The sequence below is a fragment of the Pipistrellus hanaki genome (genome assembly GCF_964339955.1).
Source record: "Pipistrellus hanaki genome assembly, chromosome: 10".
NCBI classification, from domain to species: Eukaryota; Metazoa; Chordata; class Mammalia; order Chiroptera; family Vespertilionidae; genus Pipistrellus; species Pipistrellus hanaki.
Window position 1 is genome coordinate 1,108,381 of NC_140512.1, and position 27,990 is coordinate 1,136,370.

Here is a 27,990-nt window from a genome sequence, read left to right on the forward strand (position 1 = left end):
TGCAATGGACCCGCCCTGGAGGGTCACCTCCGTGCTCTGGCCACGCCCGGCCCTCCGAGCGCTCTTTTGCTCTTTTGGTTGAAGATGGGACTGGATCCCACGAGCCCGCTCCTTCCCCATCCCCGCCCGGCCGGCCACAGGCACAGCCAGTGCTTCCTCTTTCCGAGGGGCTCTTCCCGGCCTGCGGCTCCTGACTTCTGCCCTGGAAGAGCTCGGCGGGCGGTTAACCGTGTCGCTGCCGGCTCCTCGGGCCCACCTGGCCGCCGTCCAGGCCGAGGACCGTGGGAGGCTCGTCCCCGCGGCGGCTCGCCCTCGGCTCTGTCCACAGCAGAAGGACTCGGAAGGGGCAGCCGCAGCCCCAGCGCCCGCACGGCTCCCCACGTCCGGGATGACGCGGCCACGCCAGGTCCCCGCAGCTGGAGCGGCAGACGGCACCGCCAACCCAGAACCACCAACGGGGGGCTGAGGGATTCGGGAGCTGAGGAGAGTTTGGAAGCTCCCAGCCGGACAGGGGCCACCCCTGGAGACACGGCCGCATTTTCTTTCTTTTTACTTTTTTTTTATTATTATTATTTTTATTGAGAGAGAGAGAGAGAGAGGGAGAGAGAGAGAGAGAGAGAGAGAGAGAGGGAGAGGTCAAGGATGAGAGAGAATCAGGGATCAGCGGCCTCCTGCACGCCCGCACTGGGGATGGAGCCCACAACCCAGGCCTGGGCCTTGACCGGGAATCGAACTGTGACCTCCTGGTTCCTAGTTCGACGCTCAACCACCGAGCCACGCTGGCGGTTTTTTGCTAAAATGTCTGAGGAAAAGGAGATTCATGGACTTAAGCACTTTTGCCCAAAAGTACACAGCAGGTCACGGTCGGAGCTGGTCTGAAGCCAGGCCACGGCCACGCGTGTTTCCGGGTGCCCGCCCATCACACACGGGCCTGCCTGCATCCCCTCAGTGCTCACACCCCCCTCCCCCGTACAGGACACGGACACGCAGGGGGCACTGCCCACAGAGAGCTGGCCCGGAGCCGGTGCCACACACACCGGCCACACTGAGCACTTCCCGAGACGGGCGCTGCTCCGCGGGGTCATTCCCGAAGGTGGCCCGCTTTCCAGGCAGAGACAGACCTTAACCATTTCACTTTTCAGACACAGGCTGCTTATCCTCCTTGTTAATCCTCAACCAGGGCTACTTCCACTGATGTTTAGAGAGTGGAGGGCGGCGGGACAGACAGAAGCATCGATATGAGAGGCACAGCATTGCTGCCCCCGCATGCACCCTGGCCAGGGCCCGGGCTGGGACTGCACCTGCGACAAAGGTCCCTGCCCTGGACCAGAATCAAACCCGAGACCCTCCCGTCCGAGGGCCGAGGCTCTAACACTGAGCACCGGCCGGGCCGCTCCCTGTTTCTGGAGGAGACAGAGCTGCTGCCTCAGGGACACCTGGACCCCCTGGTCCTCGCACTCAGTGGACACGTGGCGTGTCTGCCGCACCCACAGTGCGAGACCCTGCAGCGTTTGCTCCCACGTGGAGTCAGAGCAGAGACGGAGCCCCAGGCGGGCGCGTGGCCACCAGGACCAGCAGTCACCTCGGCTGCTGGGCCTGCGGCTGCTCAGGCCACCCCGGGGCCAGCTCCCTCTCCCCTGTCCCGGGAGCCGCTCCACTCCCCAGACAAAGCCCTGCTGGGCTGCAGTTAGTCCGTGTCTGCTGTGGTGACCCCCACCCCCACGTCACCTACTGGGGTGCTGGTCACTCGGCTGAGCTAGGCCTTAAGCGCCCCTCCAGGGCCCGGCCACACAGCCCTCGTCACACCACCTGCACGTCTCAGCGCCCAGGTGCTGCAGCCCACCCCGGGCAGCCACCCTGGGCAGCCACCCCGGGCAGCCCACCCCGGGCAGCCCGCAGCCAGCCACAGGTTGCTCCCACCCACTCCAGCGCCCTCGAAGGGCTCCCACCGCAGGATCCAATTCCAGCTCTGCATCGCCAGCCGCAGGCCCTCACGACCTGCCGGCTCCCACTTCCCCTTGCCGCCTGCCTCCGCCCCACCCTCCCCTCCCCAGGAAGTTCGCTTTCGAAACACGCAGGAGGTTCCCAAAACACGCCTGACCTTGACCCGGCCTGGGCACAGAGTTTCTTCAGCTGGGAATTTTCATTCTTCTGGTTCCCCTGGGCAGTTCTTTCTCAAGCATCTGATTCCAGCCCCCCTGCTGCCTCCTCCATGCAGCCTCCCGAGTGTGCCCTGTGCGCTGCCTGTCTGTCCTCCTGCACCCGGAGCCGCAGGGAGACTGACAGGCCGGGCACTCTGACCAGCCACCAATGGCCACCCGTCTCCAGGAAGAGTTACCTCTCTGGCCTCCGCGTCCCCACAGGGAAGGGCACAGTGACAGCACCTACCTCACGGGGCTCACGGAGTGGACTGACGGGGGCCATGTCTGTCAACACCCCCCATGGGGCCCAGTCAACACGAAACACTATGACCTCAGCAGTGACCTTGAGCTGCTGTGCTGTGCGCACTGTGCCTGCATCGGCCATAGACAGCGCACCCACACAGAGCGGGCCCGCGGCCTGCGCCCGGAGCGGGCCGAGCACACGGCATGCTGTGGAGCTGAATGGCCGCCTCCCCCGTGACCACAGAACGGAGACGGGGAGAGCAGGTCTCCGCTCACCATGCCCTGCCCTCCCTGAGCCTTAGAAAGCCTCTCCAGGAAGGAAGGTTCCTGCCAGGGATGCGGGTCCGTCCGTCCGTCCGTCTGTCCGTGGGCGGACGGCAGCGGGGCCCCATGCCCGCGGCGACCTGAGGAACCGCAGTCAGTTCGGGAAATGGTCCCAGCGGGGCCCTGGCTCCTCGAGAAAGGGAAGTGGGAAGGGGAGCCGGAGAGGATCCGATCCCCGGGCGCCAGGCGGTTCCTCACCCGGGAGGAAGGGGTCTTGGTGGTTGGGGTCTGCGAAGCCGAACGCTCTGGCCGCAAGGCAGAGGGTCCCACCCCGGCCACCTGGCGCCAGGCCGTCCCAGGGAAGCGCCTCCCCGAGGACTGTAGAGACCCCGAACTGACCCCCATCTGGCCCGGCCAGCGAGGCTCGGCGGTGGAGCGTCGACCTATGACCCAGGAGGTCCTGGTTGGATCCCCAGCCAGGGCACATGCTGGGTGCAGGCTTGATCCCCAGTGGGGGGCGTGCAGGAGGCAGCCGGTCCATGGTTCTCTCCCTCTCCCTTCCTCTCTTTCTCAAATTCAGTAAAAACATTTTTAAAAGCAGTAACAGAAAGGGGATATAGAAATGGACGCCTTCCTTTATAAGGAAAAATAAAACAAGTGATAAAGTGGCTCGTCTGTCCCGGGCGGGTGAGGAGGCAGGCTGCGGGTCCCACTCTGTGAGGAGCAGCGAGGCGGCCCTGCTGGCAGGAAGCCCGTCCCGGGGGCCAGCGGCTCCCAGGGGAGGGCGGGTGAGTCAACCCCGCCCCGCAGACCGGGTGCTCTGAGTCACCGTGGCCCCGTGGCCCCGGGCGCCCGGCGGGGGTATGGAGATGACTCACGGAGGGGCCGCGGCAGCCCTGGGACCCGCTCTCCCAGAGAAAGTGATGGTTTGATGCGAACTTACTTTTTTAGCTCAAAATGCTACTGGGGATGCAAACCATGTGTGCAGAGCGTGCGTGAAAGGTCCAGATGGCCGCAGAAGAGTCGGGCGGGCCTGGACCTTCCTGACCACAGGTGTCCCGGAGGGATTAACGGTTTCTCTCTTTGTCCACTGGGATAGACCCAAGGTCGGCAAACCACGGCTCGAGAGCCACAGGCGGCTCTTTGGCCCCTTGAGAGTGGCTCTTCCACAAAATACCATGGCCTGGGCGAGACTGTGCTGAAGAAGTGGCATTAGAAGAAGTTTAAGTTTAAAAAATGGGGCTCTCCAAAGAAATTTCCATCGTTGTCCTGTTGGTATTTGGCTCTGTTGACTGATGAGTTTGCCGACCACTGAGATAGACGGGTTTGTCAGCCTGCGGGAAGCTCAGGTCTTAGTTATTAACATTGATTTAAGGAGGAAAATGCAAGCTGGGGTCTCCCTCTCGATCGCCGGTTCTTCGCGAGCGCCGTGAGCGAGGGGGTCGGAGTCCTGGTCAGCAGGGCGCCATCTTCGGGGTGACGTGGTCTCTCCTGCTGCTCCGGCCGCCGCCAGGCTTCCTCCCACCACCAGCGTGAGGGGAAGACCTTTGACCCCTCCTTGCTCCGCTGTCTCCCCTGGAGGCCGGGACCCCCTGACCTCCCAATGCCGGTGACACTCGAACATTCACTACAGGGGGCGGCTGACACGAGGCCCCGTGCAGGATGCCGCAGACGGTCCCCGAAGACGGTGGTTCCATGTCATGTCTTGACATTGTGTCATGGGAAATCAGTCCCAGAACACGCTGCCCCGGCCCCGTCCTCCACCGCTGCTCCCGGGCCTCCTGGGAAGACAGAGGATGGAGGACCATCACGCCCCACCCGGCACCCCCGGTGAATGCCAGCTCTGTGCTCAAGCGTTCCTCAGGGCAGTAAGCACTGAGCCGTGTGCATGGGGTGAGCCGTGTGCATAGGGTCAGCCCTGTATATGGGGTGAGCCGTGTGCATAGGGTGAGCCGTGTGCATGGGGGGTTAGCCGTGTGCATGGGGTCAGCCGTGTGCATGGGGTCAGCCCTGTATATGGGGTGAGCCGTGTGCATGGGGTGAGCTGTGTGCATGGGGTGAGCCGTGTGCATGGGGTGAGCCGTGTGCATTGGATGAGCCACATGTATGGGGGGGGGGGTGAGCCGTGTGCATGTGCTGAGCCATGTGCACAGCACAGCGGTCAGTAGGCTGCCTGAGACAGTCAACACTTCATTATGAAACAGGCTTCGCATTGGATGATTGGTCCAGCTGTGGGCGCATGTCAGTGCTCTTTTTTGTTGTTTAAATTTCTTTATTGATTAAGGTATCACATGTTTGTCCTCATAGTGTTCTTTTTTTTATGTTTTGTATTTTATTTTTGTTGTTGTTGTGACTTTTAGAGAGAATGGGAGGGAGTGGGGGAGAGACAGAGAGAAACATCGATGTGAGGGAGACACATCAATTGGTTGCCTCCTGCAAGGGTTCCTGACCAGCGCTGGGGATCGAGCATGCAACCAAGGTATGGGCCCTTGACCGCAATCAAAGCCGGACCCTTCAGTTGCTCTACCCACTGAGCCAAACTGGCCAGGCCCCAAACTGACCAGGCCCCAGTTGCCCTACCCACTGAGCCAAACTTAGCCCAGCCAACTCGGCCAAGCTCTGCTCGGCTCGGCTCGGCTCGGCTCCACTGGTCCAGGCCGGGCTCGGCTACACTCGGCTCCGCTGGGCCAGGCTCGGCTCGTCTCGGCTCATCTCGGCTCCGCTCGGATCCACTCGGCTCCGCTCGGCTCCGCTCGGCTCCGCTCGGCTCCCCTCGGCTCCGCTCGGCCGGCGCCGTGTGGCGGAGGCGCAGTGGCGCGTTTTCAGCGTCAGGCGTGGGTCACGTGCAGCCGTGGGGCGTCCGCAGCGCCGTGTGCGCCTCCTCCTTCGCGCTCTGCCTCATGGAGGACACCGAGGCCCGTTCGTAAGGACAGGGGGCATCCCACTGGTCCCCCACGAGTCCGCACCACCTCACAGCACCCTGCAGCCCCACCCGGGCCTCCCTCAGGCCGCCGCCTCCCGGCCCAGCCTCCGGGCCCAGCCCCCGGGTCCAGCCCCCGGGTCCACCCTCCGGGCCCAGCCCCCCGGGTCCACCCTCCGGGCCCAGCCTCCGGGCCCAGCCTCCGGACCCAGCCCCCGGGTCCACCCTCCGGGCCCAGCCCCCCGGGTCCACCCTCCGGGCCCAGCCTCCGGGCCCAGCCTCCGGGTCCACCCTCCGGGCCCAGCCTCCAGGCCCAGCCCCCCGGACCCAGCCCCCCAGGTCCAGCCCCCCGGGACCAGCCTCCGGGCCCAGCCCCCCAGCCCAGCCCCCCGGGTCCACCCTCCGGGCCCAGCCCCCCGACCCAGCCTCCGGGCCCAGCCCCCCGCCCCAGCCTCCGGGCCCAGCCCCCCGCCCAGCCCCCCAGCCCAGCCCCCCGGCCCAGCCCCCCGCCCAGCCCCCCAGCCCAGCCCCCCGGCCCAGCCCAGCCCCCTGCCCAGCCCCCCCGGCCCAGTCCCCAGGCCCAGCCCCCGGGCCCAGCCTCGGGCCTCAGCTGAACCTCATGCCCGCGCTGACCGGGTCTGCGCTCCACCCACTGCCTTCCCCGCCCCTCGCCACGCACTGCTCCGCCACGGGCCTCCGGCGGGTGGGCACCGGCTGGGCCTCCGTGGGCCCGGCCTCCGTGGGCCCGGCCTCCGTGGGCGGACCCGGCGGGTGGCAGCTCCCAGGGAGACAGTGGCGAGCTCGGGAAGGTCCGCGTGTCCTGCTGAGAGGCCTGGGAGAGGGAAGGACAGGCTTCTCCTGCGGGGCCTTTGGACGAGGCCTCAGGAGGGGGAGCCATGGGGGAGCAGGGAGGGGCCCAGGGGGGGCAGGTGCTCCGAGCAGCCAGGGCCGAAACTCACGGGGACACCGGGCCCACGGCGCCAGGCCGAGCTTAGACCTAAGGTAAGGTGACCAGACGTCCCACTTTTGGAGGGACAGTCCCGATTTTGGACAATTTGTCCTTTAAAACAGGCACAATTTAAAACACCGTGGGACACGGGACAAATTGTTAAAAATCTGAACTATCCCTCCAAAAGCGGGACGTCTGGTCACCTTAATTAGGTCACACGTGTGCTTCCTGTGTGACAGAGGACCTTACACTTCCCCCGACAGGAAGAGCTGTGTCCCCTTCAAGAGGCGTCGTTTTCCAACGAGCTGACCGGCTGGGATGTTGGGTAAGTGACTGGCCTGCCTGACCGAAGGTCTCCCTGGAGGGATGGATACACGATGCCCTCTCGCAGGACAGCGCCCTTGGGGGTGGAAGGGGGCCCGGAGCCGGCAGAAGGCCCATCGCATCCCTGCCCGGCGACCACCACCTGGCTGTGCAGCCTGGGCCGGTGGCCTGCAACCTGGGCCGGTGGCAGTGCAGCCTGGGCTGGTGCCCTGCAGCCTGGGCCGGTGGCAGTGCAGCCTGGGCCGGTGGCCTGCAGCCTGGGCCGGTGCCGTGCAGCCTGGGCCGGTGGCCTGCAGCCTGGGCCGGTGGCAGTGCAGCCTGGGCCGGGGCCGTGCAGCCTGGGCCGGACTTGCCGGCGGGAAGATGCCGTGCGGGGCCGAGATAAGCCCGCCGGCGGCCAGATGTCACTGAGGTTTGTAACGAGGGAACTCTGAGCAGGAACGCCAGGTGGAACTTTCCCGGGGCTTCTGCGAGGTTTCCCGCGCTTCCTAAATTAGCCCGGCCGGTAAAACCGCGGGCAGGCTTCCTGGCAGCCGGCGCTCCCGCTCCCGTCCCAACCGAAAGCAGGAAGCACCGAGACAAGTCATAACTCACCCACAGCTGGCTCCAGAACCATCCGCCGCTGTCCCCTGGCACCTGCCCCGAGGCCCGAGCGGCTGGCGGGAGCAGGGCCAGGTATCGATCTGTTCTGGCCGGGCCCGCTGCAGACACGCTTCCCGCGGAGGGACCTGCCTCTGGTCTCGCTCATCACCCCGACGGGTGCTGAGTGCAGCCAGAGGAGCCGCAGCCCCAGCCTGCACCCTGACCTCCTGGGAACGCACAGGGAGGTGCCTGGCCGGGTGGCTCAGTGCTTAACGCACTGGGAACCAGGAGGTCAGGGTTCGATTCCCATCCGGGCACAGGCCCGGGGTGCAGGCTCGATCCCCAGTGTGGGGCATGCAGGTGGCAGCCGATCCGTGATTCTCTCTCATCATTGATGTTTCTCTCCCTTTCCCTTCCTCTCAGACATCAATAAAAACATATTTAAAAAAGACAAGCAGGGAGAACACACTTCACATTCACACCCTCGAGGTCTCAGTCCCCTAGTTCAGTGGTCGGCAAACGGCGGCACGCGAGCCACGTGCAGGCACTCACATACAATGTGATTGAAACTTTGTGGCTCGTGCGCAGACGGCGGTTCTCAGCCTGGGCGAGTCTGTTTGCAAGAAGTGGCGTTAGGACACTCAAGGGGCCAAAGAGGGTGGGGGACACTGCCCAGCACTGGCCCGGCAGCTCAGAGCCTTCTTCTCCCTTCTCCACCATGAGCTCCCACCCCCCAAGCCCCACATGCACCCTCCACGCCACCCCCCTCTGCCCCGAGGCCCCTTTCCCGGGAAGCCGGCTGCGCCCAGCCCAGTAACCCGCTGTGTGAGCTCCATGTGCGACTGTCCCGGTCATCACACGCCCACCCGAAGCTCTGGTCACTTCCTGCCTGCGGAGGAGGGTCAGTGACTGCCTGTGAGGGAGGGAGGGAGGGAATGAATGAATGAGGGTCAGTGACTGTGTCGGAGGGAAGGAAGGAATGAATGAATGAACGAATGAACGAACGAGTCTCCTGCGTGGCCTGCTGGGGCGTCCCCCGAGCCCATCGAGGGCAAAGCAGGGCCCTCCCCCAGGCTCGGCCCCTCTTTCTGCCTGATCCTCACCCCTTCCACCTGGAGCCCAGGCACCGCCTCGTGGCCGCCCGCTGCTTGGCCCAGGCAGCCTGGGAGGCGCTCAGGGAACTGGCTGCTGGCGCCTCGGAGGCCGGAGCCCGGCTCAGACTCCCTGCTGCCTGCCGCCTTCGGACGGAGAGGGAGGGGCTGTGTGTGCGAGTTGGGGAGGGGGAGTATCGGCGTCCCCGAGGCCCCTGGTTGTGCTCAGGGCCCGGACACGGCGTGGGAGGGAAGCTGGTAACGTGGGCAGAGCAGTGGCAGACACGCGGCCCGCCCTGCGTGGACACTGTGTGACTTTCTGCAGCCGCTGCGGGCACGGTGCTGAGCGGAGCAAGGAGGCGGTGTTTCTGGAACCGGGGTGCGGCAGGGCGCGGGGTCCCAGGCAGCTGCGCCAGGGAAGGGAGCTTTGTGTTTGTGAGCTATTGGTCACCGGGCCGTTCCCGGGGCTCGCTGCCGGCTGCCCTCTGCGTGCTCTGGCCTGCACGCGGTCTTCCCACTGGCCTGGGCCCCTGCCCGCCTCTCCCTCCTCCCGCTCCGAGCCCTGGGGGCTGGGGCTGCGGCTCCCCTCCCTGGGCAGGTGTCTCAGCAGCCGAGGGCGCTGGGGCCGCAGGCCAGGCGGCGTCGCCGGGAGCTGCCATGTGGACAGTGGCCTTTGGGCTGGGGTTCGAGCGCGGAGAGGAAGCCGGGGAGAAGATTCCTCCCTCTCCCCCTGGAGTAACGCTTCTCCCCCTGAAATGGGAGCAGCGGGATAGCATCACCCTCCCGTGACATGAGGGTTTCCTCCCGGAGCCCAGCCTGCAAGCCGGGTAAACGGCCAGTGGGTGGCAGTAGTGACTGGGCCGTGCACACACACACACACACACACACACACTTAGACACACACACATGCCCCGGCCAGCTCTGGTGAGGTGCCCCCACCCCAGGTACAGTGGCCAACTGTCCATCAGAGTCCCTTCTGTGGGCGATGCTGTCCCCTGGCTCCCAGGCGCCCAGCTCTCCTCTCCAGGAGGGGCAAGTCCTGGTTCCGAGATGGACACCCATAGGCAGGGGCACACAGCGGCGGGCACACACAGGCGGAGGGCACACACAGGCGGAGGGCACACACAGGCGGAGGGCACACACAGGCGGAGGGCACACAGGCGGAGGGCGCACACAGGCGGAGGGCGCACACAGGCGGAGGGCGCACACAGGCGGAGGGCACACAGGCGGAGGGCACACACGGGCGGAGGGCACACACGGGCGGAGGGCGCACACGGGCGGAGGGCGCACACGGGCGGAGGGCGCACACGGGCGGAGGGCGCACACGGGCGGAGGGCGCACACAGGCGGAAGGCACACACAGGCGGAGGGCGCACACAGGCGGGGGGCGCACACAGGCGGGGGGCACACACAGGCGAGGGCACGCAGGCGGAAGGCACACACAGGTGGGGGGCACACAGGCGGAGGGCGCGCACAGGCGGGGGGCACACACAGGCGGAAGGCACACACAGGCGGAGGGCACACACAGGCGGAGGGCACACACAGGCGGAGGGCACACACAGGCGGGGGGCACACACAGGCGGGGGGCACACACAGGCGGGGGGCACACACAGGCGGAGGGCACACACAGGCGGAGGGCACACACAGGCGGGGGGCACACAGGCGGAGGGCACACACAGGCGGAGGGCGCACACAGGCGGAAGGCACACACAGGCGGAGGGCACACAGGCGGGGGGCACACAGGCGGAAGGCACACACAGGCGGGGGGCACACACAGGCGGGGGGCACACACAGGCGGAGGGCACACAGGCGGGGGGCACACAGGCGGAGGGCACACACAGGCGGAGGGCACACAGGCGGGGGGCACACAGGCGGAGGGCACACACAGGCGGAGGGCGCACACAGGCGGAAGGCACACACAGGCGGAGGGCACACAGGCGGGGGGCACACAGGCGGAAGGCACACACAGGCGGGGGGCACACACAGGCGGAGGGCACACACAGGCGGAGGGCACACAGGCGGGGGGCACACAGGCGGAAGGCACACACAGGCGGAGGGCACACACAGGCGGGGGGCACACACAGGCGGGGGCGCACACAGGCGGAGGGCACACAGGCGGAGGGCACACACAGGCGGAGGGCACACACAGGCGGAGGGCACACAGGCGGAGGGCACACACAGGCGGAGGGCACACAGGCGGGGGGCACACACAGGCGGAGGGCACACAGGCGGGGGGCACACAGGCGGAGGGCACACACAGGCGGAGGGCGCACACAGGCGGAAGGCGCACACAGGCGGAGGGCACACAGGCGGGGGGCACACAGGCGGAGGGCACACACAGGCGGAGGGCACACACAGGCGGAGGGCACACACAGGCGGGGGGCACACACAGGCGGGGGGCACACACAGGCGAGGGGCACACACAGGCGGGGGGCACACAGGAGGGGGGCACACACAGGCGGAGGGCACACACAGGCGGGGGGCACACACAGGCGGGGGGCACACACAGGCGGGGGGCACACACAGGCGGGGGGCACACAGGCGGGGGGCACACACAGGCGGAGGGCACACACAGGCGGGGGGCACACACAGGCGGGGGGCACACAGGCGGAGGGCACACACAGGCGGAGGGCACACAGGCGGAGGGCACACAGGCGGGGGGCACACAGGCGGAGGGCACACACAGGCGGGGGGCACACACAGGCGGGGGGCACACACAGGCGGGGGGCACACACAGGCGAGGGCACGCAGGCGGAAGGCACGCAGGCGGGGGGCACACACAGGCGGAGGGCACACACAGGCGGAGGGCACACACAGGCGGGGGGCACACACAGGCGGAGGGCACACACAGGCGGGGGGCACACACAGGCGGAGGGCACACACAGGCGGAGGGCACACAGGCGGAGGGCACACACAGGCGGAGGGCGCACACAGGCGGAGGGCGCACACAGGCGGAGGGCGCACACAGGCGGAGGGCGCACACAGGCGGAGGGCACACAGGCGGGGGGCACACAGGCGGGGGGCACACAGGCGGGGGGCACACACAGGCGGGGGGCGCACACAGGCGGGGGGCGCACACAGGCGGGGGGCGCACACAGGCGGGGGGCACACAGGCGGGGGGCACACACAGGCGGGGGGCACACACAGGCGGAGGGCACACACAGGCGGGGGGCACACACAGGCGGGGGGCACACAGGCGGGGGGCACACACAGGCGGGGGGCACACACAGGCGGGGGGCACACAGGCGGGGGGCACACACAGGCGGGGGGCACACACAGGCGGGGGGCACACACAGGCGGAGGGCACACACAGGCGGGGGGCACACACAGGCGGGGGGCACACAGGCGGGGGGCACACACAGGCGGGGGGCACACACAGGCGGGGGGCACACAGGCGGGGGGCACACACAGGCGGGGGGCACACACAGGCGGGGGGCACACACAGGCGGAGGGCACACACAGGCGGGGGGCACACACAGGCGGAGGGCACACAGGCGGGGGGCACACAGGCGGAGGGCACACACAGGCGGAGGGCACACAGGCGGGGGGCACACAGGCGGAGGGCACACACAGGCGGGGGGCACACACAGGCGGGGGGCACACACAGGCGGAGGGCACACACAGGCGGGGGGCACACACAGGCGGGGGGCACACAGGCGGAGGGCACACACAGGCGGAGGGCACACACAGGCGGGGGGCACACACAGGCGGGGGGCACACACAGGCGGGGGGCACACACAGGCGGGGGGCACACACAGGCGGGGGGCACACAGGCGGGGGGCATACACAGGCGGGGGGCGCACACAGGCGGGGGGCACACACAGGCGGGGGGCACACACAGGCGGGGGGCACACACAGGCGGAGGGCACACACAGGCGGAGGGCACACACAGGCGGGGGGCACACACAGGCGGGGGGCACACACAGGCGGGGGGCACACAGGCGGGGGGCACACACAGGCGGGGGGCACACACAGGCGGGGGGCACACAGGCGGGGGGCACACACAGGCGGGGGGCACACACAGGCGGGGGGCACACACAGGCGGAGGGCACACACAGGCGGGGGGCACACACAGGCGGAGGGCACACACAGGCGGAGGGCACACAGGCGGGGGGCACACAGGCGGGGGGCACACAGGCGGGGGGCACACAGGCGGAGGGCACACACAGGCGGAGGGCACACAGGCGGGGGGCACACAGGCGGAGGGCACACACAGGCGGGGGGCACACAGAGGCGGGGGGCACACACAGGCGGGGGGCACACACAGGCGGGGGGCACACAGGCGGGGGGCGCACACAGGCGGGGGGCGCACACAGGCGGGGGGCGCACACAGGCGGGGGGCACACACAGGCGGGGGGCACACACAGGCGGGGGGCACACACAGGCGGGGGGCACACAGGCGGAGGGCACACAGGCGGGGGGCACACACAGGCGGGGGGCACACACAGGCGGAGGGCACACACAGGCGGGGGGCACACAGGCGGGGGGCACACAGGCGGAGGGCACACACAGGCGGAGGGCACACACAGGCGGGGGGCGCACACAGGCGGGGGGCGCACACAGGCGGAGGGCACACACAGGCGGAGGGCACACACAGGCGGGGGGCACACAGAGGCGGGGGGCACACACAGGCGGAGGGCACACACAGGCGGGGGGCACACACAGGCGGAGGGCACACACAGGCGGGGGGCACACACAGGCGGGGGGCACACACAGGCGGGGGGCACACACAGGCGGGGGGCACACACAGGCGGGGGGCACACACAGGCGGTGGGCACACACAGGCGGAGGGCACACACAGGCGGGGGGCACACACAGGCGGGGGGCACACACAGGCGGGGGGCACACACAGGCGGGGGGCACACACAGGCGGGGGGCACACACAGGCGGGGGGCACACAGGCGGAGGGCACACACAGGCGGAGGGCACACACAGGCGGGGGGCACACACAGGCGGGGGGCACACACAGGCGGGGGGCACACAGGCGGGGGGCACACACAGGCGGGGGGCACACACAGGCGGGGGGCACACAGGCGGGGGGCACACACAGGCGGGGGGCACACACAGGCGGGGGGCACACACAGGCGGGGGGCACACAGGCGGGGGGCACACACAGGCGGGGGGCACACACAGGCGGAGGGCACACACAGGCGGGGGGCACACAGGCGGGGGGCACACACAGGCGGAGGGCGCACACAGGCGGGGGGCGCACACAGGCGGGGGGCGCACACAGGCGGGGGGCACACACAGGCGGGGGGCACACACAGGCGGAGGGCACACACAGGCGGGGGGCACACAGAGGCGGGGGGCACACACAGGCGGAGGGCACACACAGGCGGGGGGCACACACAGGCGGGGGGCACACACAGGCGGGGGGCACACAGGCGGAGGGCACACACAGGCGGGGGGCACACACAGGCGGGGGGCACACACAGGCGGGGGGCACACACAGGCGGGGGGCACACACAGGCGGGGGGCACACACAGGCGGGGGGCACACACAGGCGGGGGGCACACACAGGCGGGGGGCACACACAGGCGGGGGGCACACACAGGCGGAGGGCACACACAGGCGGGGGGCACACACAGGCGGGGGGCACACACAGGCGGGGGGCACACACAGGCGGGGGGCGCACACAGGCGGGGGGCGCACACAGGCGGGGGGCGCACACAGGCGGGGGGCGCACACAGGCGGGGGGCGCACACAGGCGGGGGGCGCACACAGGCGGGGGGCGCACACAGGCGGGGGGCACACACAGGCGGGGGGCACACAGGCGGGGGGCACACAGGCGGGGGGCACACACAGGCGGGGGGCACACACAGGCGGAGGGCACACACAGGCGGGGGGCACACACAGGGCGCACACAGGCGGGGGGCGCACACAGGCGGGGGGCACACACAGGTGGGGGGCACACACAGGCGGGGGGCACACACAGGCGGGGGGCACACACAGGCGGGGGGCACACAGGCGGAGGGCACACACGGGCGGGGGGCACACACAGGCGGAGGGCACACACAGGCGGGGGGCACACAGGCGGGGGGCACACACAGGCGGGGGGCACACACAGGCGGGGGGCACACACGGGCGGAGGGCACACACAGGCGGGGGGCACACACAGGCGGGGGGCACACACAGGCGGGGGGCACACACAGGCGGGGGGCACACACAGGCGGGGGGCACACAGGCGGAGGGCACACAGGCGGGGGGCACACACAGGCGGGGGGCACACACAGGCGGGGGGCACACAGGCGGAGGGCGCACACAGGCGGGGGGCACACACAGGCGGGGGGCACACAGGCGGAGGGCGCACACAGGCGGGGGGCACACACAGGCGGGGGGCACACACAGGCGGGGGGCACACACAGGCGGGGGGCACACACAGGCGGGGGGCACACAGGCGGAGGACACACAGGCGGAGGGCACACAGGCGGGGGGCACACAGGCGGGGGGCACACAGGCGGGGGGCACACAGGCGGAGGACGCCGTGTGCAGGGTGGCAGGCAGGCCGGGTCTGGGGGAGCTGCCCTCACCCCCAGACGGAGGCCCAGTTCACAGGAGCCATGCCGCCTGGAGGGGCGGGCAGGAAGGGGGCAGGCACTCCTCAAAGAGGGGGTGACATTTGAGCTGTTTGAAGCCACCTGTGACTCACCTCCCGGCGGGGTGGGGGCAGGTGAGGCTCCTCAGGCTGAGGCCAGAGACGAGGCCCAGGTGCAGCGGGCGTGGGGGAGGGCCGTGGGGGGGGGCCGAGGGGGGGCGTGGGGGGGGCCGTGGGGAAGGGCTGGGAGGCCCTGCACGGGACAGCAGTGAGGCCGGGGCTCTCGTGAGGAGGAGCAGGCCCAGGAGGGGGTGCTGGGCCTGGGGCTGGGGTTTCCCTCTGAGAAGGAGGGGCTGGGGGCTCAGGTGAGTCTGACACAGCCTAGAGGCCTGCACGGCCCCCCTCCATCGCTGAGAGAGGGCGGCAGGGTGAGGGTGCGGGCGGCAGGCAGCGGCTGGGTCAGTTGGAGCACTGTCTGGGAGAGCAGAAGTCTTGGGTTTGATTCCCGGTCAGGGAGCGTATGGGAGGCAACCGATCGATGTTTCCTACATAACGAGTCTCTCTCTCTCCAGTCATCTAACTCTAAAAATCAATGAAAACATTTCCTCTGGTGAGGATTTGGAAAAAAACAACACACAAAGCGGAGCGTGAGGGAGCAGGCGCAGGGCTGCAGGCGTGGGACGGCCCAGGCGGGGGGCTGTGTGAGTGAGGGGAGCCTGGATGGGGGCCCAATGGAGTGATGTGTCGGGTGGGGGGCGTGGGAGGGGGCCTGGGTGAAATGCCACTGAAAGATGAGCTGGGTGGAATGGGAGGGATGTGAGCTGGGGAGGGCCTGTGGCGTCATCAGAGACCTTTGGCGGTGCCGGCTGAGGTTTGGGGCAGATGGAGCCACACTGCTGCGGCTGGGGGCCCTCCCGACCTCCTCGCCCGCGGCTGCTCCCAGCACTGGGCCTCCTCTCCTCTCTTTTTCTTAATGTTTGTATTGACTTCGGAGAGGAAAGGAGAGGGAGAGAGAGAGAACCATCCATGGTGAGAGAGAATCATGGATCGGCTACCTCCTGCACACCCACACTGGGGATTCAGCCCTCAGCCCGGGCCTGTGCCCTGACCGGGAATCCAGCCAGTGACCTCCTGGCTCCTAGGCCGATGCTCAGCCCTGAGCCGGCCGGCCGGGCTGGGTGTGGGTTTGGCTGCGGGCTGTAAGGGTGCTGGCGAGAGGACGGTCAGGGAGGGGCAATGAGGCCCTGGGACCAGACAGAGGCGCTGGGGGGCCGGGTTCTCTCTGCCTCATGGAGGCCGCCGCCGCAGGCTCCCAGCTCAGGGGACCCGCCAGCTGACCCGGGACCTCCCGGCTCACCCCGTCTTCTTTCCTGCCCCCGAGCGCCAGCCCACTCCTTCCACAGGGCGGTGGACAGGCCCTGGGGAGGTGGTGCTGGCAGGCCCCGAACAGAGACTGTGCAGCCCCGTCCTTGCTTGGGGGCGGGGAGTGAGGCGGTGGCTGCCTGGCTGCCTTCACAGCACGCTCTCACCGTCGAGGGGCCACCAGGCATGCTGGCCTCAGCCACACGACACGGGAGAGCAGAGAAACGGCAGGGGGCCCGGGGTCAGGGCTGTGTCTGTGGGTGACCGTAGACAGCACCAGTGCCATGAGGACCGAGGGTGGAGGGCCGGAGGGGCCTGGCTGGGCCTGAGGCCGTGAGGGGCGGCTGCTGAGACCGGAGGAGCCTGCTGGGGGTGAAGAGGCGGGAGGGGGCCCTGAGTCCTGCAGGGGGCGCCAACGGCCAGGCAGCACCTGTGAGGACTGCGCACAGGAAGGCGGGTGCTGCCAGGGGTGGGGGCCAAGGAAGCCATGGGCAGGACAGAGGCTGCCTCCTGCTGACGTTTCTGGACCGACCCACACGGCCCTGACCCACGCGGCCCTGACCCACGCGGCCCTGACCCACGCGGCCCTGACCCACACGGCCCTGACCCAGAGCGGATCCTCACGTCGGGAGAGGCCCAGGCGGGAGGGCGGTGGCCACTGGGCAGCCTCAGAGCCCGGGGCCTGGAGCCCAGCGGAGGGGGCAGTGTGAGGGGCGGGGGCACCAGGAGCCGCCGGGCAGGCGGCAGGTGCAGGAATAGGGTCTGGGCTGGGCGCCCCTCCTGCTCCCGGCCCTGTTATCTCCCCATCAGCGCTGGGCCTCCCGCGAGAAACCACATCCGCACCTTGCTGCCGGCAGGAACCGCCCGCTGGAGCCCGGCCTTCCCAGCTGCCCCCGCTTCCTGCCAGCACCCGCCCAGCCCGGCCGCTCCCGCTCCCGCTCCCCGGCTCCCGTTCCCGCCTCGGGCCCAGGCCGCAGCTCCACGTGCACAGCCAGCGCCCTCGCCGCACCCACAGCCAGCCACGGCGACCCCGCTCTGTGCACAGCGAGGGGCCCGCTGCCGCCCTGAGACAGCGCTGACCTCACGTGGCCCCTGCTCCGCCCGTCTGTCCTCACTGTGCTGCCCCCCACCCCCATCACTGTGCATCCTCTTCTCCCCGCTGCCCGAGGTCAGGACACCCACGGGGCTAGAGGTCAGGAGGCCGACCTCAGCCCGCAGGGCTGGGCGGGACCGGGGACAGCCTCCCTGCTGTCTCCCCATGTGCACCCCACCTTAGAGCAGCCTGTGAGCAGAGGGGGGCCAAGGGGAGGGGCCATGTCAGGGTTCAAGGGCACCCCCATACACACGGGTCAGGAGCCTCTGGCCAACGTGGGCCCGAACTTGTGCTTCAGGGGCTCCCCTCTCAGAGGCCCGTGTTCTGAAGCCGCAGGAGGAGGAGGCCACGTGGCCTCTGCTGGCGTGGCTCCTGCAGGCGTGGCCGCTCGGGCAGAGACCCGGTGTGACCTCAGGCCCTTCTCGGGGCCTAGGAGTGAGCTGCCCAGCGTGCTGGGAACCGTCCTTTGTGCCCTGTTTCTCCCCGAGCCCCTCCCCTGTCCCCCGCCCCCCGCAGCCTGGCATGTGCAGGGTGCCGGCCGGGAGGTGGTGAGGGGGCACGCACTGTCCTGAGCCACAGTCTTGGTTGGCTCAGACCGAGTGCGGCGACTCCCCTGACCCCGCGGCCGCGCCGGCTCTCAGACGTGCGGCTCCCGGCCGGGCCCTCGGGCGCCGGCGTCTCGGCGACCTCGTGGCCATGGGGCTGGCGCTCAGCGGCTCGTTCTCTCCGATGACGGTCATCACGGGGCCGCCCATCTCCGGCTCACCTCCGCCGACCGGGATGAGGTTTAAATGCCGGAGAGGGGCTGTGGACGTGATGCAAACCCCGATTGCGCGCTCGGCGCAGTTTCATTACCTCGCTTCCTGCTCCAATGTAATGGCCGCCTTCCCGTTGCCCAAGGCAGCAATTTCCACCGAGACACACACTCCTCCGGCCTGTGGTAATCACGGCCTCTCCGACCCCTTCTCACGGAGCCGCCCGCCTCGCAGCCGGGAGCGGGCCCAGGCTCCGCCTGCTCCACAGCCTGTGCGGCCTCTCCGGGAGGCCAAGTCCGAGGGGTCTTTTTATAGATACTAACTCTAATTTGTTACCAAACATTTATTTTTTAAAATATATTGGTTTTTTTTTCAGAGAGGAAGGGAGAGGGATACAGAGCTAGAAACATCGATGAGAGAGAAATGGCGATCAGCTGCCTTCTGCACACCTCCTAGTGGGGATGTGCCCGCACCCAAGGTACATGCCCTTGACCGGAATCGAACCTGGGACCCTTGGGTTCGCAGGCCAACGCTCTATCCACTGAGCCAAACCAGTCAGGGCTTTTTATATATATACTTTTTATTGATCTCAGGGAGGAAGGGAAAGAGAGAGAAGAAACATCCATGATGAGAAAGAATCCTGGATCGGCTGCCTCCTGCACGCCCCACACTGGGGATGGAGCCCACAACCCATTTTGCTGCTGTTAATGAATCGTAGTGTAAATATCTGTGTTTTCCGATGGTCTTAGGCTCATAACAGTAGCAAAATTACAGTTATGAAATAGCAACGAAAATAATTTTATGGTTGGGGGTCAGCACAACATGAGGAACTGTATTAAAGGGTTGAGAACCGCTGGTCTAGGTTCAAGGACCAAAATTCCCACCCACTGCAGGACCATCTGTGGTGCGTCTCCTAATCAAAGTGAGAGAGCCCAGCGGGTGCAGGCAGGCTCGGCAGGAGGAGGGGGAACACGTGACGGCTGCTTGTTAACTGCCCAGCCCCGGGCCGGGCCCGGCAGGTCTGGCTCAGAGGTTGAGCGTCGGCCTATGAACCAGGTCACGGTTCTGTTCCCAGTTGGGCACCTGCTGGTTGCAGACCTGATCCCCAGTGCGGGGTGTGCAGAAGGCAGCAGGTCAATGATTGTCTCTCATTGGGATGTTTGTTTCTCCCTCTCCCTTCCTTTCTGAAGTCATTAAAAAAAGTTTTTTAAGGGGTTGGGGTTGGGCAGACATTAGTGTTCAAGTCACACAGTTTCTGAAACTATCCTGGGCGTTTCCCCAGGGCCCTCGGCATCGGCCACTGTCCCGGGCCCTGGCCACCCGGACGCTGCCGAGGCGGCACCATGGCCGGCGCGGGCAGGACTGGCGCGCTGTGGTGGGGAGAGCCAGGGAGAACCGCATCAATGCACGGGCTTCTGGGAACGGGGCTGCGGGTGATGCTGGGACAGAACGGTCCTCTCCCACCTGCAGTGGGGGGCCTGGATCTGGACGTGGAGCCCTCAGGCCAGAGGGGCTGAGCCTGGTGACGGGCCTGTCTCCCGGAGGCTGTAATCTCACGCCCTGGTCTTTCCCGCCACCTGCTCAGACTTCAACCAAACAGCCGCCGCACCTGACCAGCATCCCTGTCCCCCTCAGCTCCTGAGCCGGTTCTCACCGGCCCCTGGCGCTGCTCCCGCTCCTCCTCCTGCCCAGCCTCCGGGGCTCGGAGATCACTCCCCTCCGAAGCGGCACAGGCTCCTGCCGGGCCCAGCCTCCGGCCGCCCGGCCCAGGGGCCACGGCTTTGGGTCCTTCTCTGTCTCCGTCCTCCAACCCCTGGGCTTGATCTGGTTTCGGAGCACCTCCCACAGTGGCTGGGACCTCATCTCAGGAAACCCATCTTCCAGATGTTTCCATCCCCCTGACACCCTGTGTGCTCATGGTCTATGCGTCACCTACCCCTGGAAGCCGGCCACCTCCTGCCACTCTCAGAGCTGGCAGCTTTCCTGGGACCGTGACTGAGACGGCCCCCAGACCCCCTGTCCACCCCCCGCCCCAGACAGTACGCTCAGCCCCGTGGCCCCCCCAGCCCCGTGGCCCCCCAGCCCCGTGGCCCCCCCAGCCCCGTGGCCCCCCCAGCCCCGTGGCCCCCCCAGCCCCGTGGCCCCCCCAGCCCCGGGCCCCCCCAGCCCCGTGGCCCCCCCAGCCCCGTGGGCCCCCCAGCCCCGTGGGCCCCCCAGCCCCGTGGGCGTGTCCTGCTGGGCAGGCTGAGCCCCTGGTGCTCCTCTTGCCTCCCTGCGTGGCTGAGGATGGGCTCCTCCTGTAAGGCCGACTCCGTTTCCCGGGGGAGGAGCCCAGAGGAGCGGAGAGCCCGGGCGTGAGGAGGGCGGACTTCCTGTGGAGAGCACTGACACGTCACGTCATGGGGAGGAGCTGGGAGAGGGTGGAGGAGCCTCTCCAGAGAGGAAATGGGGCAACAGCCGCAGGGACTGGGCAATCGCCCGCCCGGCAGGAAGTGGAAGGGAGCCCAGGGTGTGGGGAGGGCCGGCGGACGGACGGATGGAGCGCGGGGGGGACGGGGCGCGGGGGGGACGGGGCGCGGGGGGGACGGGGCGCGGGGGGGGGACGGGGCGCGGGGGGGGGACGGGGCGCGGGGGGGGGACGGGGCGCGGGGGGGGGACGGGGCGCGGGGGGGACGGGGCGCGGGGGGGGACGGGGCGCGGGGGGGACGGGGCGCGGGGGGGACGGGGCGTGGGGGAGGTGTGGCTGCCGGGCCGGAGCTCCCGGGCCGGGCGTGGGAGAAGCCGAGGCCCCTTCCTCCAGCTCTGCACTCAGTGCCAGCGGTGAGCGTGCACCGCGGCACGTGCGACGCCCGTTAGACGTTCAGGGTTAAGATGTCAGAGCTCAGCTCTATGTCAGAGCCGCTATGATGTGAGAAATAAGGAGCCAAAGGTGAGAAATGGATTTCCAGGCGCTCGTGCACTTTCTAACCCGTAGAGCAAGGTCTACCGTAGACCTAAGCCATCCGGGTCTCTGTGAGCCACCTCATCGTCCTCGTTAAATGTTCCGACGTGGAGTGATGTCTAATCATAGGCACACAGAGAGACACACATGTCTGTTAACGCATACGTGTGTGTGTGAGTGTGTGTGTGTGTGTGTGTGTGTGTGTGCGCGCGCGTGTGTGTGAAGCGCACAGCCTGCGGGGAAGACAGTGAGTGAGGAAGGCCATGAGGTTACAGTCTGGGGAATGTTGGCGGCCGTGGCATCCTGCTCTCCGCTCACAGGTTCCGGGTACCGTAGCGACTGGGAAAAGAACCCTGGTGCTGACCCCAGCCAAGCACAGTGGACAGGCTCCTGGTGCTTTAAGAGGCTTCTACAGCTCTTCTCTGAATAGAGAGTGACAAAGGGCTGGGAGCGTCCCTGATCCCAGCTTATCGCCTGTCTTGCACGGCCACAGGGCTTGGCTCTGGCCTCTCTAACCAGCTCGGCAGTTAGTTCCACACCTGGGTAAACGGATTGGGTAGACGTGAGGAGGGTAAGCGTAACCCAGTGCCCCCTCTGCACTGTCCTGCCATTGAAGAAGGCGCTCGGGTGGCTGGGAGCCGGGGAGCACTCCCCATGACCCTGCTCCTTGCCTCCTGTGGACGCTGAAACCCTTGTTGTCACCAAAGAAAAAGATCCAAGTCTCAAGAATATGGATACAAAAACCCTCAAAAATACTAGCAAACCAAAGCTAGCAACATATATATGAGCTATGTGTGTGTGTATGTGTATATATGTGTGTGTGTGTGTGTGTGTATATATATATATATATATATATATTTGGTGTACATAGTGGATAAAGGAATGCAAGGTTGGTTTAACATCTGAAAATTAACATTATACAAATCAGTGATGAAATAAAGGACACCAACATATATTATCTAAATGTAGAAAAATCATTTGACAAAAATACACTCCCTTGTAATTAAAGTAACACACACACACACACACAAAAGAGTAACCTAATAATTAATGGTTCATTAGTTTGCTGGGGCTGTGGTAACAAAATATTGTGGGCTGGGTGGCTTAAATAATAAAAATTTATTTTCTCAGAGTTTTTGAGGCTAGAAGTCTAAGATGGAATTGCCCTCACATACGAATCCTAACGAGGCCTCTCTTTTAGCTGGCAGACGGCCTCCCTCTGACTGTGAACTCATGTGACCTTTCCTCTGGTGGGGCGGGGGGGCGGGGAGAGTTTGTGTGTGTGTGTTCTGGTGTCTCTTCCTTTTATAAAACAGTCCTATCAGAGTAGGGCCCCACCTTATAATTCCAGTTAACCTTAATTATCTTCTTAAAGGCACATCTACAAATGCAACCACTCTGAGGGTTTGGGCTTCGACTTATGAATTGGGGATTCATAAGTTTACAGCAGACGGGCCTTCCTGAACCTGGTAAAAGGCATCCGTAGTAAGCTCACACTAGCACCTTACGTCCTAGGGAAAGATTGAGGCTCTCAGGAACGGGCAGCGGTCCCAACGGCAATTCTGTTCAGCCTCATGCTAGAGTGTCTAGTTAGACTGCAGGGGTCCTCAAACTTTTTAAAGTGGGGGCCAGATCACGGTCCCTCAGAGAGCTGGAGGGCCGGACTATATGAACTACTAATTCCTACTGTAACACCTCGGCTGCGCTCACTGCCCAAAAAACCTGACGGGCCAGATCAGACTCCTCTGTGGGCCGCATGTGGCCTGCGGGCTGTAGTTTGAAGACCCCTGAGTTAGAGCATTCAGGTGAGAAAAGGGCAGAAAAGGTATTCAGACAGGAAAGGAAGAAGTAAAACTGTGTTTGCAGAAGGCATGATCTTGTACACAGACAGTCCTAAAGAATTCACAACACACATTAAAATTATTAAATGTCTTCAGCAAATTTTTAGGAAACTAGATAATTGTGCAAAAGTAAGTCGTAAATCTCTACACTGACAATGAACAATCAAAAAAATGAAATTAAGGAAACAGTTTTATTCCTCCAACTTTATTCTTCTTTCTCAAGATTGCGACAGCTATTTGGGGTCCTTTTTTTAAATTTTTATTCCATACTAGATGCCCAGTGCATGAAATTCATGCACAGGCAGGGACTCTAGGCCTGGAATCGGGGCCTTCCAGCTGCCAGCCTGGGCCTTCCTTCACTGTGCACCACCCCTGGTGGTCAGCGAATGTCATAGATTGAACTCCTAGTCTCCGAGTCAAACTCCCACGGGGACACTTTGCATATTAGCCTTTTATATATAGAGATGAATTTTTGTGATGTTTGTTCCAGATCTGTGGATTAAGCCACTGGTATTTTAATAGGGATTGCATTGAATCTATAGATTGCTTTGGGTAGTATGGACATTTTAATACTGTTAATTCTACCAGTCCATGAACACGGTATGTTCTTCCACTTGTTTATACCATCCTCTATCTCTTTTTTTCAACGTCCTGTGGTTTACCAAGTACAAGTCTTTTATCTCCTTGGTTAAGTTTATTCCTAAGTGGGATTTTTTTTAGTTTCTCTTTCTGAGAACTCATTGTTGGTATATAAAAATGCCTTTGATTTCTGGGTGTAAATTTTGTATCCTGCTACATTTACACTGCACATTTTTAAAAGTTTGTGTTATGCTTTAAATGTCACAAGATGGCCGAAACCGGTTTGGCTCAGTGGATAGAGCGTCAGTCTGCGGACTGAAAGGTCCCGGGTTCGATTCCAGTCAAGGGTATGTGCACTGGCTGCGGGCACATTCCTGGTGGGGGGTGTGCAGGAGGCAGCCGGTCGATGTCTCTCTCTCTCACAGATGTTTCTAGCTCTCTGTCCCCCTCCCTTCCTCTCTGTAAAAAATCAATAAAATATATTTTAAAAAAATAAATACATAAAAATAAATGTCACAAGTTGTTTGCACATGTTTGAAATTTTTATTTCATAACAAACTGCTTGGAAGTTGAGGAAGTAGTAGCACAGTTATTTCATAGAATAAAAAAGACACACATGAGTCCTGGCTAGTGTCCGAACATGGAAAGGTTTTGGGTTCGAGTGATGGTCAGGGCACAATCAATCACTGCAGGTTCCATCCTGGGACAGCAGGCACCTCTGTCTCTCTCTTCCCCTCCCTCTGTCTGGAAATAAATGACTATGTCCTCAGGAATTTAAAAACAAGGACATAAGGGCAGTGTTTTACTTGGGACCTGACCCTGTGCCTGAAATGTACTAGAAGAGTAAAAGCTGGATGGACGGATGGGTAGGTGGATGGATGGACGGACGGGTGGATGGGTGGGTGGGTGGATAGTGAGTGGATGGATGGGTGGATGGATGAGTAGGTGGATGGATGGACGGACGAGTGGATGGGTGGGTGGTTGGGTGGGTGGGTGGGTGGATGGATGGGTGAATGGATGGTGAGTGGATGGATGGGTGGATGGATGAGTAGGTGGATGGATGGACGGACGAGTGGATGGGTGGGTGGTTGGGTGGGTGGGTGGGTGGGTGGATGGATGGATGGGTAGGTGGATGGATGGATGGGTAGGTGGATGGATGGAAGGACGGGTGGATGGGTGGGTGGGTGGGTGGGTGGGTGGGTGAGTGGATGGATGGGTGGATGGATGGGTAGGTGGATGGATGGACGGACAAGTGGATGGGTGGGTGGTTGGGTGGATGGGTGGGTGGGTGGATGGATGGTGAGTGGATGGATGGGTGGATGGATGGGTAGGTGGATGGATGGACGGACGGGTGGATGGGTGGGTGGGTGGGTGGGTGGGTGGATGGATGGTGAGTGGATGGATGGGTGGATGGATGGGTAGGTGGATGGATGGACGGACGGGTGGATGGGTGGGTGGGTGGGTGGGTGGATGGATGGTGAGTGGATGGATGGTGAGTGGATGGATGGGTGGGTGGATGAGTAGGTGGATGGATGGACGGACGAGTGGATGAGCGAGCAGGCCAGTGAGGAAAGTTCAGTTGGCCAGTTCCCGGAGCTGGGAAGGACAGCTCACTGGCCGGGCGGGCGCTGCAGTTAACCCCACGGAGTCGCGCCAGAGCGGAAGCCAGTGCCCGCCGCCCCTGCCGGCCCATCCATCCCGCGGTGTCGTGTCCGCTGTCTGCCAGGAGTACACTCCCCGCATGGCGTTCCTGTGCTTCGAGGAGCGGTAAATAATTCAGGCAGCAAGTGCTGCGCATCCATCTCCCTGTCAGCGTCAGCAAGGGCAGCTGAGCCCGCAGAGCCGGCGGCCGCGAGCCAGGCTTTCCCGGGCTGGAAGGCGGTGTCCCGAGTGGAGCTCCCATAAACCACCTGGGAGAGAACTTCCCGGAGCCTCCCGCGCAGCCCACGGCACTGGTGTCCTGTTCAGGGCTCCGTGGCACCCTGGGCTTCCCCGGAGCTGACGCAGCCTCTCCCGTCCTCTCCAAAGCCGTGTGACCGGACAGAAGTCATCCCAAAGGGCCGGCTGCTGGTCCCTGGGCTCAGGGTTGTGCGGCCGTGCTGTCAGCCAGAGACCATTTCCTCTGGCCCCAAACACCTGCTTACAACCGCAGAGACGTGTCTGATTGTCAGAAGGCTGTTTACGTGACATCAAGTAGGGACGTGCTTGTGACTTGTCAGACTCCCGGGCAGCTGCCCAGCCCTGAGGGGAGGGGTGTCGGCCTGGGGCACAGACCTCCTTCCATCCTGCCTCCAGCACTTGGGGCGCACCCTCCCTCGGAGCCCGCTGGCCGTCTGCAGGAGGAGGGCAGCGTCGGGTGTAGCACACGCCAGCCGGCCAGTGGCTGTTTCACCTCCCAAATTGGTCACTTTCCATGTTCAGACTCACCTTCATGAGTGTCAATGAGGAGGGTAGCAGACAGCTAGGGAGGTCAGCACGGATGACCTGGAGGGCCCCGAGCCATGGGGCTAAGCCGGACAGGAAGGCCAGCACCTGATGATGTCACTTATGTGTGCAGTTCACAATTCTGGAGTTGAAAATAATCACTAAAACTAAAAATTTTCTAAAAGGGTTTTACAGTGAACTGGAGATTACTGAACTGGAGAAAAATTCAGTAATCTTTCAGACAGAGCAATGAAAGTACTCCATTTGAATAACAAAGACAAGATTAAGCAGAAATGAACAAAGCCACCAAGACCTGTGTATAACATTGAGGGTATCAGCATACACGTAATGAGAGTCCCAGATGAATAAGAGAGAGTGAAAGGGGAATAATTGTATTTGAAAAAAACAGTAGCTAAACACTTTCTAATTGATTAAAAAGATATTAATCTGTAGATCCCAAAACTCAAGTAATCCCAATTTGGACAACCACTAATAGTTGCACAACCAGACACACCTTAGTTAATTTCTTAAAAGATGAAAATGAGATAAAACCTTGAAAACATCAAGATAAAAACGGTTTATCCTGCAGAAGAAAGAACAACTCAATTACTGCTCTCTTCTCATAGAAATAAGGCCGGCGAAAAGCCATGGGAAGCCGTGTTTAAGGAGCTAAGAGAAAAAGTGTCAATCAAGAATTGTGCATCCAGTAAAACTATCTATCAAAGATGCAAGAGAAATAAGAGCATGCCCAGCTCCACAGAGGCTGGGGAACCTGTTGGCAGCAGGTCTGGAAGGAGTCTTTCCAAATAAAAGCAAGGAGAGAGACCAGAAGGAAATGCAAGCCCACAGGATGAGATGTGGGTAAATACCAAACACTCTACAGATATATTTTTCTTACTACTTTCCTTTACATTTCTGAAAGGCAGAAGAGAGTGTAAAGCAATGCATTAGAATACTATGTCCTTAACCTACATAGAAATAAGCCACATGACACCAATAAATCTAAGGAGCAATGAAGAAAAGGAGGTGCGCCTGAGCAAAGTTTCTATCCGAAGCAGGTTGTGATAATTAAACATTATGATCCCGTTCATAATCATTAAGAAAATAAGACTTCAAAATGCATTTTAAAAATCAGAGAAATTAAAATCCATTTCTTAAAAGAAAAACAAAAACATACATAAGACAAGAGGAAAGCAAATGTTAAAAACTGGGACCTATCCATCCAGATCCATTCGATATAAATCGGTGAAACACACCAAACAAAAAGTGCAGACTGGCAAACTGGTTTAAAAAAAAAAGAGAGAGACTCAACCGGATGCTTTCTGCAGAAAATACATCTTAGATTCAACTACACAAACAGGTTGAAATCAAAAGGATGAGAAGAGACACCCAGGTAGACAATACCCATGAGATGCAATGTCCATCTCACAGCACATAAAACGGACTGTAAGAAAAAGGTATTCTTAGAGACAAGCAGGGACACTGCAGAGTGACAACAATCATCAGTATATCAAGAAGATGAAGCAATGAGAAATATATATGTGTATTTAATAACACCAAAAATATGCAAAGCAAAAGGTGACAGAATAGAAGGAGAAATACACAATCCATCGCTCAGACCTTTTGATAATTCTCTCTCAATAGCCGATAGAAGAGCTGGTCAGGAAAGAGGAGGAACGTAGAGGTTGAACACATTCCCCGCCAGCTGGCCCTGTGACTCCGAGGACCACTCCTCCCACACGTGCTCCAGCTCTGCCAGACCCTGGGCCTCAGAACAGCGACGCCAAAGACTGACGTCATATGAACACGTTCTCTGACCACGACGAAATTACATAAAAAAGCCACAACAAGAACAAATCTCGGGAAAAACCCCGATATTTGGAAATTAAGCAACACACTCCTTAAAAAAAAACAATTATTGATGTCAGAGAGGCAGGGAGAGAGAAA

At 63.4% G+C, this 27,990-nt stretch overlaps 1 long non-coding RNA gene across 1 annotated transcript; it reads right to left on the bottom strand.

The window, feature by feature from the left end:
- Positions 1-8,289: 8,289 nt before the first annotated feature.
- Positions 8,290-15,081, bottom strand: LOC311628787. The gene is made up of 3 exons (XR_014796069.1): positions 15,044-15,081; positions 8,527-8,661; positions 8,290-8,336 (listed from the first exon to the last, which is right to left on the bottom strand). It is a non-coding gene; the product is annotated as an uncharacterized lncRNA (long non-coding RNA).
- Positions 15,082-27,990: the final 12,909 nt, after the last annotated feature.